The sequence below is a fragment of the Carcharodon carcharias genome, chromosome 19 (assembly GCF_017639515.1).
Source record: "Carcharodon carcharias isolate sCarCar2 chromosome 19, sCarCar2.pri, whole genome shotgun sequence".
Taxonomy (NCBI): domain Eukaryota; kingdom Metazoa; phylum Chordata; class Chondrichthyes; order Lamniformes; family Lamnidae; genus Carcharodon; species Carcharodon carcharias.
Genome location: NC_054485.1, coordinates 104,421,551 through 104,434,348, shown reverse-complemented (window position 1 = coordinate 104,434,348; position 12,798 = coordinate 104,421,551). Strand labels below are relative to the sequence as shown.

At 49.5% G+C, this 12,798-nt stretch overlaps 1 protein-coding gene across 7 annotated transcripts in view; it reads right to left on the bottom strand.

Moving 5' to 3' along the window:
- Positions 1–9,889, bottom strand: part of LOC121291866 (butyrophilin subfamily 1 member A1-like) — a 40,070-nt gene extending 30,181 nt beyond the window's left edge. For 5 of the 7 annotated variants that reach the window (XM_041213478.1, XM_041213481.1, XM_041213482.1 and 2 more), the window contains exon 1: positions 9,777–9,889. The gene's annotated coding sequence lies outside the window, so the exon portion shown is untranslated. The remainder of the gene's footprint in view (positions 1–9,776) is intronic. The other 2 variants (XM_041213480.1, XM_041213485.1) reach the window with 2 other exon arrangements.
- Positions 9,890–12,798: the final 2,909 nt, after the last annotated feature.

Below are 12,798 nucleotides of genomic sequence, written 5' to 3'. Positions count from 1 at the left end.
GAGACATGGAGAGCAGAGAGAGAGAGAGAGAGAAGCAGAGACATGGAGAGAGAGAGAGAGAGAAAGAAGCAGAGACATGGAGAGAGAGAGAGAGAGAAGCAGAGACATGGAGAGAGAGAGAGAGAGAGAAGCAGAGACATGGAGAGAGAGAGAGAGAGAGAGAAGCAGAGGACATGGAGAGAGAGAGAGAGAGAGAAGCAGAGACATGGAGAGAGAGAGAGAGAGAAGCAGAGACATGGAGAGAGAGAGAGAGAGAGAGAAGCAGAGACATGGAGAGAGAGAGAGAGAAGCAGAGACATGGAGTGAGAGAGAGATAGAAGCAGAGACATGGAGAGAGAGAGAGAGAGAGAGAAGCAGAGACATGGAGAGAGAGAGAGAGAGAGAGAAGCAGAGACATGGAGAGAGAGAGAGAGAGAGAGAGAGAAGCAGAGACATGGAGAGAGAGAGAGAGAGAGAGAGAAGCAGAGACATGGAGAGAGAGAGAGAGAGAGAGAAGCAGAGACATGGAGAGAGAGAGAGAGAGAGAAGCAGAGACATGGAGAGAGAGAGAGAGAGAAGCAGAGACATGGAGAGAGAGAGAGAGAGAGAGAAGCAGAGACATGGAGAGAGAGAGAGAGAAGCAGAGACATGGAGAGAGAGAGAGAGAGAGAGAAGCAGAGACATGGAGAGAGAGAGAAAGAGAGAAGCAGAGACATGGAGAGAGAGAGAGAGAGAGAGAGAGAGAAGCAGAGACATGGAGAGAGAGAGAGAGAGAGAAGCAGAGACATGGAGAGAGAGAGAGAAGCAGAGACATGGAGAGAGAGAGAGAAGCAGAGACATGGAGAGAGAGAGAGAGAGAAGCAGAGACATGGAGAGAGAGAGAGAGAGAAGCAGAGACATGGAAGAGAGAGAGAGAGAGAAGCAGAGACATGGAGAGAGAGAGAGAGAGAGCAGAGACATGAGAGAGAGAGAGAGAAGAGAGAGAAGAAGCAGAGACAGGAGAGAGGAGAGAGAGAGAAGCAGAGACATGGAGAGAGAGAGAGAGAGAGAAGCAGAGACAATGAGAGAGAGAGAGAGAGAGAGAGACAGAGACATGGAGAGAGAGAGAGAGAGAGAGAAGCAGAGACATGGAGAGAGAGAGAGAGAAGCAGAGACATGAGAGAGAGGAGAGAGAGAGAAGCAGAGACATGGAGAGAGAGAGAGAGAGAGAAGCAGAGACATGGAGAGAGAGAGAGAAGCAGAGAAAGGAAGAAGAGAAAGAGAAGCAGAGACAGAGAGAGAGAGAGAGAGAAGCAGAGACATGGAGAGAGAGAGAGAGAGAGAGAAGCAGAGACATGGAGAGAGAGAGAGAGAGAGAGCAGAGACATGGAGAGAGAGAGAGAGAGAAGCAGAGACATGGAGAGAGAGAGAGAGAGAGAAGCAGAGACATGGAGAGAGAGAGAGAGAGAAGCAGAGACATGGAGAGAGAGAGAGAGAGAAGCAGAGGACATGGAGAGAGAGAGAGAGAAAGCAGAGACATGGAGAGAGAGAGAGAGAGAAGCAGAGACATGGAGAGAGAGAGAGAGAGAGAGAAGCAGAGAGGAGAGAGAGAGAAGCAGAGACATGGAGAGAGAGAGAGAGAGAGAAGCAGAGACATGGAGAGAGAGAGAGAGAGAGAAGCAGAGACATGGAGAGAGAGAGAGAGAGAGAAGCAGAGACATGGAGAGAGAGAGAGAGAGAAGCAGAGACATGGAGGGAGAGAGAGAGAGAAGCAGAGACAGGGAGGCAGAGAGAGAGAGAAGCAGAGACAGGGAGGGAGAGAGAGAGAAGCAGAGACAGGGAGGGAGAGAGAGAGAAGCAGAGACGGAGGGAGAGAGAGAGAGTAGCAGAGACATGGAGAGAGAGAGAGAGAGTAGCAGAGACATGGAGAGAGAGAGAGAGAGAGTAGTAGAGACATGGAGAGAGAGAGTAGCAGAGACATGGATAGAGAGAGAGAGAAGCAGAGACATGGAGAGAGAGAGAGAGAGAAGCAGAGACATGGAGGGAGAGAGAGAGAGAAGCAGAGACATGGAGGGAGAGAGAGAGAGAAGCAGAGACATGGAGGGAGAGAGAGAGAGAAGCAGAGACATGGAGGGAGAGAGAGAGAAGCAGAGACATGGAGGGAGAGAGAGAGAAGCAGAGACATGGAGGGAGAGAGAGAGAAGCAGAGACATGGAGGGAGAGAGAGAGAAGCAGAGACAGGGAGGGAGAGAGAGAAGCAGAGACAGGGAGGGAGAGAGAGAGAGACAGAGACAGGGAGGGAGAGAGAGAGAAGCAGAGACAGGGAGGGAGAGAGAGAAGCAGAGACAGGGAGGGAGAGAGAGTAGCAGAGACATGGAGAGAGAGAGAGAGAGAGAGAGAAGCAGAGACATGGAGAGAGAGAGAGAGAGAAGCAGAGACATGGAGAGAGAGAGAGAGAGAGAGAGAAGCAGAGACATGGAGAGAGAGAGAGAGAAGCAGAGACATGGAGGGAGAGAGAGAGAAGCAGAGACATGGAGAGAGAGAGAGAGAAGCAGAGACATGGAGAGAGAGAGAGAGAGAGAGAAGCAGAGACATGGAGAGAGAGAGAGAGAGAGAGAAGCAGAGACATGGAGAGAGAGAGAGAGAGAGAAGCAGAGACATGGAGAGAGAGAGAGAGAGAGAGAGAAGCAGAGACATGGAGAGAGAGAGAGAGAGAGAGAAGCAGAGACATGGAGAGAGAGAGAGAGAGAGAAGCAGAGACATGGAGAGAGAGAGAGAGAGAGAAGCAGAGACATGGAGAGAGAGAGAGAGAAGCAGAGACATGGAGAGAGAGAGAGAGAGAGAGAAGCAGAGACATGGAGAGAGAGAGAAAGAGAGAAGCAGAGACATGGAGAGAGAGAGAGAGAGAGAGAGAAGCAGAGACATGGAGAGAGAGAGAGAGAGAGAAGCAGAGACATGGAGAGAGAGAGAGAAGCAGAGACATGGAGAGAGAGAGAGAGAAGCAGAGACATGGAGAGAGAGAGAGAAGCAGAGACATGGAGAGAGAGAGAGAGAGAAGCAGAGACATGGAGAGAGAGAGAGAAGCAGAGACATGGAGAGAGAGAGAGAGAGAAGCAGAGACATGGAGAGAGAGAGAGAGAGAGAAGCAGAGACATGGAGAGAGAGAGAGAGAGAAGCAGAGACATGGAGAGAGAGAGAGAGAGAAGCAGAGACATGGAGAGAGAGAGAGAGAGAAGCAGAGACATGGAGAGAGAGAGAGAGAAGCAGAGACATGGAGAGAGAGAGAGAGAGAGAAGCAGAGACATGGAGAGAGAGAGAGAGAGCAGAGACATGGAGAGAGAGAGAGAGAAGCAGAGACATGGAGAGAGAGAGAGAGAGCAGAGACATGGAGAGAGAGAGAGAGAAGCAGAGACATGGAGAGAGAGAGAGAGAGAAGCAGAGACATGGAGAGAGAGAGAGAGAGAGAGAAGAGGAGAGAGAGAGAGAGAGAGAGAGAAGCAGAGACATGGAGAGAGAGAGAGAGAGAGAAGCAGAGACATGGAGAGAGAGAGAGAGAGAAGCAGAGACATGGAGAGAGAGAGAGAGAGAGAAGCAGAGACATGGAGAGAGAGAGAGAGAGAGAGAGAAGCAGAGACATGGAGAGAGAGAGAGAGAGAAAGAAGCAGAGACATGGAGAGAGAGAGAGAGAGAGAGAGAGAGAAGCAGAGACATGGAGAGAGAGAGAGAGAGAGAGAGAGAGAGAGAAGCAGAGACATGGAGAGAGAGAGAGAGAGAGAGAGAGAAGCAGAGACATGGAGAGAGAGAGAGAGAGAGAGAGAGAGAAGCAGAGACATGGAGAGAGAGAGAGAGAGAGAGAAGCAGAGACATGGAGAGAGAGAGAGAGAGAGAGAAGCAGAGACATGGAGAGAGAGAGAGAGAAGCAGAGACATGGAGAGAGAGAGAGAGAGAGAAGCAGAGACATGGAGAGAGAGAGAGAGAGAGAGAGAAGCAGAGACATGGAGAGAGAGAGAGAGAGAGAGAGAAGCAGAGACATGGAGAGAGAGAGAGAGAGAGAAGCAGAGACATGGAGAGAGAGAGAGAGAGAGAAGCAGAGACATGGAGAGAGAGAGAGAGAGAAGCAGAGACATGGAGAGAGAGAGAGAGAAGCAGAGACATGGAGAGAGAGAGAGAGAAGCAGAGACATGGAGAGAGAGAGAGAGAGAGAGAGAAGCAGAGACATGGAGAGAGAGAGAGAGAGAGAAGCAGAGACATGGAGAGAGAGAGAGAGAGAGAGAGCAGAGACATGGAGAGAGAGAGAGAGAGAGAGAAGCAGAGACATGGAGAGAGAGAGAGAGAGAGAGAAGCAGAGACATGGAGAGAGAGAGAGAGAGAAGCAGAGACATGGAGAGAGAGAGAGAAGCAGAGACATGGAGAGAGAGAGAGAGAGAAGCAGAGACATGGAGAGAGAGAGAGAGAAGCAGAGACATGGAGAGAGAGAGAGAAGCAGAGACATGGAGAGAGAGAGAGAGAAGCAGAGACATGGAGAGAGAGAGAGAGAGAAGCAGAGACATGGAGAGAGAGAGAGAGAGAAGCAGAGACATGGGGAGAGAGAGAGAGAGAGAGAAGCAGAGACATGGAGAGAGAGAGAGAGAAGCAGAGACATGGAGAGAGAGAGAGAGAGAGAAGCAGAGACATGGAGCGAGAGAGAGAGAAGCAGAGACATGGAGAGAGAGAGAGAGAAGCAGAGACATGGAGAGAGAGAGAGAGAGAAGCAGAGACATGGAGAGAGAGAGAGAGAGAAGCAGAGACATGGAGAGAGAGAGAGAGAAGCAGAGACATGGAGAGAGAGAGAGAGAGAGAAGCAGAGACATGGAGAGAGAGAGAGAGAGAGAGAAGCAGAGACATGGAGAGAGAGAGAGAGAAGCAGAGACATGGAGAGAGAGAGAGAGAGAGAGAAGCAGAGACATGGAGAGAGAGAGAGAGAGAGAGAAGCAGAGACATGGAGAGAGAGAGAGAGAGAGAGAAGCAGAGACATGGAGAGAGAGAGAGAGAGAAGCAGAGACATGGAGAGAGAGAGAGAGAGAGAGAAGCAGAGACATGGAGAGAGAGAGAGAGAAGCAGAGACATGGAGGGAGAGAGAGAGAAGCAGAGACATGGAGAGAGAGAGAGAGAGAGAGAAGCAGAGACATGGAGAGAGAGAGAGAGAGAGAGAAGCAGAGACATGGAGAGAGAGAGAGAGAGAGAGAGAGCAGAGACATGGAGAGAGAGAGAGAGAGAGAGAGCAGAGACATGGAGAGAGAGAGAGAGAGAGAGAAGCAGAGACATGGAGAGAGAGAGAGAGAGAGAAGCAGAGACATGGAGAGAGAGAGAGAGAGAGAAGCAGAGACATGGAGAGAGAGAGAGAGAGAGAAGCAGAGACATGGAGAGAGAGAGAGAGAAGCAGAGACATGGAGAGAGAGAGAGAGAGAGAGAGCAGAGACATGGAGAGAGAGAGAGAGAGAGAGAAGCAGAGACATGGAGAGAGAGAGAGAGAGAGAGAAGCAGAGACATGGAGAGAGAGAGAGAGAGAGAATCAGAGACATGGAGAGAGAGAGAGAGAAGAGAGAGAGAGAGAGAGAGAGAGAGAGAGAAGCAGAGACATGGAGAGAGAGAGAGAGAAGCAGAGACATGGAGAGAGAGAGAGAGAGAAGCAGAGACATGGAGAGAGAGAGAGAGAGAGAGAAGCAGAGACATGGAGAGAGAGAGAGAGAGAGAAGCAGAGACATGGAGAGAGAGAGAGAGAGAGAGAAGCAGAGACATGGAGAGAGAGAGAGAGAGAGAAGCAGAGACATGGAGAGAGAGAGAGAGAGAGAAGCAGAGACATGGAGAGAGAGAGAGAGAGAAGCAGAGACATGGAGAGAGAGAGAGAGAGAAGCAGAGACATGGAGAGAGAGAGAGAGAGAGAAGCAGAGACATGGAGAGAGAGAGAGAGAGAAGCAGAGACATGGAGAGAGAGAGAGAGAAGCAGAGACATGGAGAGAGAGAGAGAGAGAAGCAGAGACATGGAGAGAGAGAGAGAGAGAAGCAGAGACATGGAGAGAGAGAGAGAGAGAGAAGCAGAGACATGGAGAGAGAGAGAGAGAGAAGCAGAGACATGGAGAGAGAGAGAGAGAAGCAGAGACATGGAGAGAGAGAGAGAGAGAGAAGCAGAGACATGGAGAGAGAGAGAGAGAAGCAGAGACATGGAGAGAGAGAGAGAGAGAAGCAGAGACATGGAGAGAGAGAGAGAGAAGCAGAGACATGGAGAGAGAGAGAGAGAAGCAGAGACATGGAGAGAGAGAGAGAGAGAAGCAGAGACATGGAGAGAGAGAGAGAGAAGCAGAGACATGGAGAGAGAGAGAGAGAGAGAGAAGCAGAGACATGGAGAGAGAGAGAAGCAGAGACATGGAGAGAGAGAGAGAGAGAGAAGCAGAGACATGGAGAGAGAGAGAGAGAGAGAGAAGCAGAGACATGGAGAGAGAGAGAGAGAGAGAGAAGCAGAGACATGGAGAGAGAGAGAGAGAGAAGCAGAGACATGGAGAGAGAGAGAGAGAGAAGCAGAGACATGGAGAGAGAGAGAGAGAGAAGCAGAGACATGGAGAGAGAGAGAGAGAGAAGCAGAGACATGGAGAGAGAGAGAGAGAGAGAAGCAGAGACATGGAGAGAGAGAGAGAGAGAAGCAGAGACATGGAGAGAGAGAGAGAGAGAGAAGCAGAGACATGGAGAGAGAGAGAGAGAGAAGCAGAGACATGGAGAGAGAGAGAGAGAGAAGCAGAGACATGGAGAGAGAGAGAGAGAGAAGCAGAGACATGGAGAGAGAGAGAGAGAGAAGCAGAGACATGGAGAGAGAGAGAGAGAGAGAGAAGCAGAGGACATGGAGAGAGAGAGAGAGAGAAGCAGAGACATGGAGAGAGAGAGAGAGAGAAGCAGAGACATGGAGAGAGAGAGAGAGAGAAGCAGAGACATGGAGGGAGAGAGAGAGAGAAGCAGAGACAGGGAGGGAGAGAGAGAGAAGCAGAGACAGGGAGGGAGAGAGAGAGAAGCAGAGACAGGGAGGGAGAGAGAGAGAAGCAGAGACAGGGAGGGAGAGAGAGAAGCAGAGACAGGGAGGGAGAGAGAGTAGCAGAGACATGGAGAGAGAGAGAGAGAGAGAGAGAAGCAGAGACATGGAGAGAGAGAGAGAGAGAAGCAGAGACATGGAGAGAGAGAGAGAGAGAGAGAGAAGCAGAGACATGGAGAGAGAGAGAGAGAAGCAGAGACATGGAGGGAGAGAGAGAGAAGCAGAGACATGGAGAAGGAGAGAGAGAAGCAGAGACATGGAGAGAGAGAGAGAGAGAGAGAAGCAGAGACATGGAGAGAGAGAGAGAGAGAGAGAAGCAGAGACATGGAGAGAGAGAGAGAGAGAGAAGCAGAGACATGGAGAGAGAGAGAGAGAGAGAGAAGCAGAGACATGGAGAGAGAGAGAGAGAGAGAAGCAGAGACATGGAGAGAGAGAGAGAGAGAGAGCAGAGACATGGAGAGAGAGAGAGAGAGAGAAGCAGAGACATGGAGAGAGAGAGAGAGAAGCAGAGACATGGAGAGAGAGAGAGAGAGAGAGAAGCAGAGACATGGAGAGAGAGAGAAAGAGAGAAGCAGAGACATGGAGAGAGAGAGAGAGAGAGAGAAGCAGAGACATGGAGAGAGAGAGAGAAGCAGAGACATGGAGAGAGAGAGAGAGAAGCAGAGACATGGAGAGAGAGAGAGAAGCAGAGACATGGAGAGAGAGAGAGAGAGAAGCAGAGACATGGAGAGAGAGAGAGAGAGAAGCAGAGACATGGAGAGAGAGAGAGAGAGAGAAGCAGAGACATGGAGAGAGAGAGAGAGAGAGAGAAGCAGAGACATGGAGAGAGAGAGAGAGAGAAGCAGAGACATGGAGAGAGAGAGAGAGAGAAGCAGAGACATGGAGAGAGAGAGAGAGAGAAGCAGAGACATGGAGAGAGAGAGAGAGAGAAGCAGAGACATGGAGAGAGAGAGAGAGAGAAGCAGAGACATGGAGAGAGAGAGAGAGAGAAGCAGAGACATGGAGAGAGAGAGAGAGAAGCAGAGACATGGAGAGAGAGAGAGAGAGAAGCAGAGACATGGAGAGAGAGAGAGAGAAGCAGAGACATGGAGAGAGAGAGAGAGAAGCAGAGACATGGAGAGAGAGAGAGAGAGAAGCAGAGACATGGAGAGAGAGAGAGAGAAGCAGAGACATGGAGAGAGAGAGAGAGAAGCAGAGACATGGAGAGAGAGAGAGAGAAGCAGAGACATGGAGAGAGAGAGAGAGAGAAGCAGAGACATGGAGAGAGAGAGAGAGAGAAGCAGAGACATGGAGAGAGAGAGAGAGAGAAGCAGAGACATGGAGAGAGAGAGAGAGAGAAGCAGAGACATGGAGAGAGAGAGAGAGAGAGAAGCGAGACATGGAGAGAGAGAGAGAGAGAAGCAGAGACATGGAGAGAGAGAGAGAGAGAGAAGCAGAGACATGGAGAGAGAGAGAATCAGAGACATGGAGAGAGAGAGAGAGAGAGAAGCAGAGACATGGAGAGAGAGAGAGAGAGAGAAGCAGAGACAGGGAGGAGAGAGAGAGAGAAGCAGAGACATGGAGAGAGAGAGAGAGAGAAGCAGAGACATGGAGAGAGAGAGAGAGAGAAGCAGAGACATGGAGAGAGAGAGAGAGAGAAGCAGAGACATGGAGAGAGAGAGAGAGAGAGAGAAGCAGAGACATGGAGAGAGAGAGAGAGAGAGAAGCAGAGACAGGGAGGGAGAGAGAGAGAAGCAGAGACAGGGAGGGAGAGAGAGAGAAGCAGAGACATGGAGAGAGAGAGAGAGAGTAGCAGAGACATGGAGAGAGAGAGAGAGAGAGAGAGTAGCAGAGACATGGAGAGAGAGAGTAGCAGAGACATGGATAGAGAGAGAGAGAAGCAGAGACATGGAGAGAGAGAGAGAGAGAAGCAGAGACATGGAGAGAGAGAGAGAGAAGCAGAGACATGGAGGGAGAGAGAGAGAGAAGCAGAGACATGGAGGGAGAGAGAGAGAAGCAGAGACATGGAGGGAGAGAGAGAGAAGCAGAGACAGGGAGGGAGAGAGAGAGAAGCAGAGACAGGGAGGGAGAGAGAGAGAAGCAGAGACAGGGAGGGAGAGAGAGAGAAGCAGAGACAGGGAGGGAGAGAGAGAAGCAGAGAGAGGGAGGGAGAGAGAGAAGCAGAGACAGGGAGGGAGAGAGAGTAGCAGAGACATGGAGAGAGAGAGAGAGTAGCAGAGACATGGAGAGAGAGAGAGAGTAGCAGAGACATGGAGAGAGAGAGAGAGTAGCAGAGACATGGAGAGAGAGAGAGAGTAGCAGAGACATGGAGAGAGAGTGTGTAGCAGAGACATGGAGAGAGAGAAAAAAAGAGACATGGAGAGAGAAAGAGATACAGCGAGACAGAAATAGAGAGATAGATAGAGATACACAGTGAAAAGGAGAGAGGGAGACACACAGAGAGGGGCGGCAACTCGAAGGTCACAATGTAACCATTTTGGAAAATGACACACGCCGGCAAGTTTCATCGGCGCATTTAACCCGACCAGGGCCTTCTCATATTGCTCTGAATCAGCCAGGAATCACCTTAGGGGCAAATCAGCCCCAGGAAGTGGGAATTTAAGAAAGAAAACTGGATTAATGATAATCAATCATTAATGCTGGCTCAACCGAGTGAGACAAAACCCGGAAACGCGACGCTAATTCATTCAGTTTCTTTATAAACCTCTCGCAGACTGGTTTCTGCATTTCAATATCTTTTTTAAAAAGGCTTCAGACTTACCCCGATTGGTTATTCGGCCTGACTAAGACATATTTTTACCTTTTTTTTTACCGCACTACCCCAGTCCCGTCCCGCCCCGCCCGATTTTAGGCTTTCGGTCAAAGTCAGCAAAGGCTGAACTCCGCCCCAACTCAACAGAGTTTCACTTTCAATCTTAAAGTCCATTAAAGTGTCGGCCAAATATTGTTGATTTTCTCTCCACCGGCAGGAAACGGGGCTTTAAAGGGAGTGTGCATCCAATATCGGGTAGCTGTGGGGTGTTTGAGAGAGAGAGAGTGAACGGACTGATGTCCCCAAGGACAGGGTATGAGTTTACAGAGAGTGAGAGACTCCTGCAGCACAGAGAGCCTAAAGAGGAGTCGTTACGTGCATCGGTCTTATATTTTTTCTTGGAAAAATATACTTTATTCATAAAATATCTGAAAGAACATTACAATACGTTTCTAAATGGCCATCACAACTAGTGCAAGCAGGTTCGGCTTTTACACCTGGATCACAAGGTGCTTGAATATAATCAATGATTATTACAATCATTTCAATATGGTCATTACAGACAGTCAGATAATGAAAAGGATTGGAGTTATTGACATACATCATGTTGCACTTGGGTGCTTCAATACAATTCTGACATGTAGTATTCATGACATATATTCACTGAGAGTGATACAGCCCAAAGGGTCTATCCAGTTCCCAGCCCCTCGGTGCACTGTGGGCAGAAAGGTTTTAGACAGCGACCTTTCTCCAATGTGCCTTTGTGGCAGCTGCCCCAAGCTTTAGTGCGTCGCTCAGCACGTAGTCCTGGACCTTGGAATGTGCCAGTCTGCAACACTCGGTCGGGGACAACTCTTTGCACTGGAAGACCAACAAGTTTCGGGCAGACCAAAGAGTGTCTTACACCGAGTTGATGATCCTCCAGCTGCAGTTGAATTTGTCTTGGTGTGTGTCGCTGGGAACAGCCCGTAGAGCACAGAGTCCTGTGTCACCGAACTGCTCGGGATGAACCTCGACAGAAACCACTGCATCTCTCTCCAGACCTTCTTTGCAAAGGCACATTCCACAAGGATTTGTCTCTTCCCCACCACAGCCACCTCGAGGGCAACAGGGGAAAGAGGGCAGCCCTGCCTGACTCCAGATTTAATAGGAAAGCTTTCTGATTCCCACCCATTGATTGAGACTGCGCCACTGATATTAGTGTAGAGCAGCTGGATCCAATTTTGAATTCCCTCCCCAAACCCCATTTTGGAGAGCACATCCACCATGTAGGTGTGTGATATTCTGTCAAAGGCCTTCTCCTGATCCAGGCTGATGAGGCAGGTGTCCACACCCCTGTCCTGTACATAGGCAATCATATCCCTGAGCAGCGTGAGGCTGTCAGAGATCTTCCTACCTCGCACAGTGCAGGTCTGGTCAGGGTGGATCACCAATTCCAGAACAGACGACCCAATTGGCGATGACCTTGGTCAGAATCTTATAGTCCACATTCAACAGTGAAATGGGTCGCCAATTTCTAATTTCCTCCCTTTCCCCCTTGTGCTTGTAGACGAGGGTGATGATGCCTTTCCTCATGGATTCTGACATGCTGCCGGCCAGGAGCATACTCTTGTACACTTCCAGCAGGTCTGGGCTGAATACAACTCTGTCCGTTGGAGAGAGACAATTGGTTATCTAACTGGAATGGCACCAGTCCACATAAGGATGGCCATGTCCAAGGGATTTTAAAATGAGGATAGGAATTTTGAACTTGAGGTTTTTTTGGAAGTGCAGTGGATGTTATATACATGGATTTCAGTAAGGCCTTTGACAAGGTCCCTCATGGCAGACTGGTACAGAAAGTATAGTTGCACGGGATCAGAGGTGAGCTGGCAAGATAGATACAGAATTGGCTTGGTCATAGAAGACAGTAGCAGTGGAAGAGTGCTTTTCTGAATGGAGAGCTGTGACTTGGGGAGTTCCGCAGGGATCAGTGCTGGGACCTTTGCTGTTTGTTGTATACATAAATGATTTGGAGGAAAATGTAATTGGGCTAATTAGTAAGTTTGCAGATGACACTAAGGTTGGAGGAGTTGCAGATAGTGAAGAGGATTGTCAAAGGATACAACGGGATATAGATCGGTTAGAGACTTGGGCAGAGAAATGGCAGATGCAGTTTAATCTGGAGAAATGTGAGGTAATGCATTTTGGAAGGTCTAATGCGGGCAGGAATTATACAGTAAATGGCAGAACCCTTAAGTGCATTGACGGGCAGAGGGATCTGGGTGTACAGGTCCACAGGTCACTGAAAGTGGCCATGCGGGTGGATAAGGTAGTCAGGAAGGCATATGGCATGCTTGCCTCATTGACAGGGGCACTGAGTATAAAAGCTGGGAAGTCATGCTGCAGCTGGATAGAACCTTGGTGAGGCCACACTTGGAATATTGCGTGCAATTCTGGTCACCACATTACCGGAAGGATATGGAGGCATTGGAGAGGGTGCAGAGGATGCCTGGTTTGGAGGTTATTAGCTATGAGGAGAGGTTGGAGAAACTCGGATTGTTCTCACTAGAGCGATGGAGATTGAGGGGCGACTTGTTAGAAGTTTACAAACTTATGAGTGGCATGGACAGAGTAGATAGTCAGAAGCTTCTTCCCTGGGTGGAAGAGTCAATTACTAGGGGACATAGATTTAAGGTGAGAGGAGAAAACTATAGAGGAGATGTGCAGGGCAAGTTTTTTTATGCAGAGGGTAGTGAGTGTCTGGAATTCGCTGCCAGAGGAGTTGGTGGAAGCAGGTACAATAGTGTTTAAGAGGCAGCTTGACAAATACATGAATAGGATGGGAATAGAGGGATATGAACCCCAGAAGTGCAAAATGTTTAGTTGATGGGCACTACGATCGGCGCAGGCTTGGAGGGCTGAAGGGCCTGTTCCTGTGCTGTACTTTTCTTTGTGCTTTGTTCTTTGTTCTTGAGATCAATGGTTCATTTTCAGCTTGGCAAACTGTAACTAGTGGAGTGCCACAGGGATCAGTGCTGGGACCTCAACT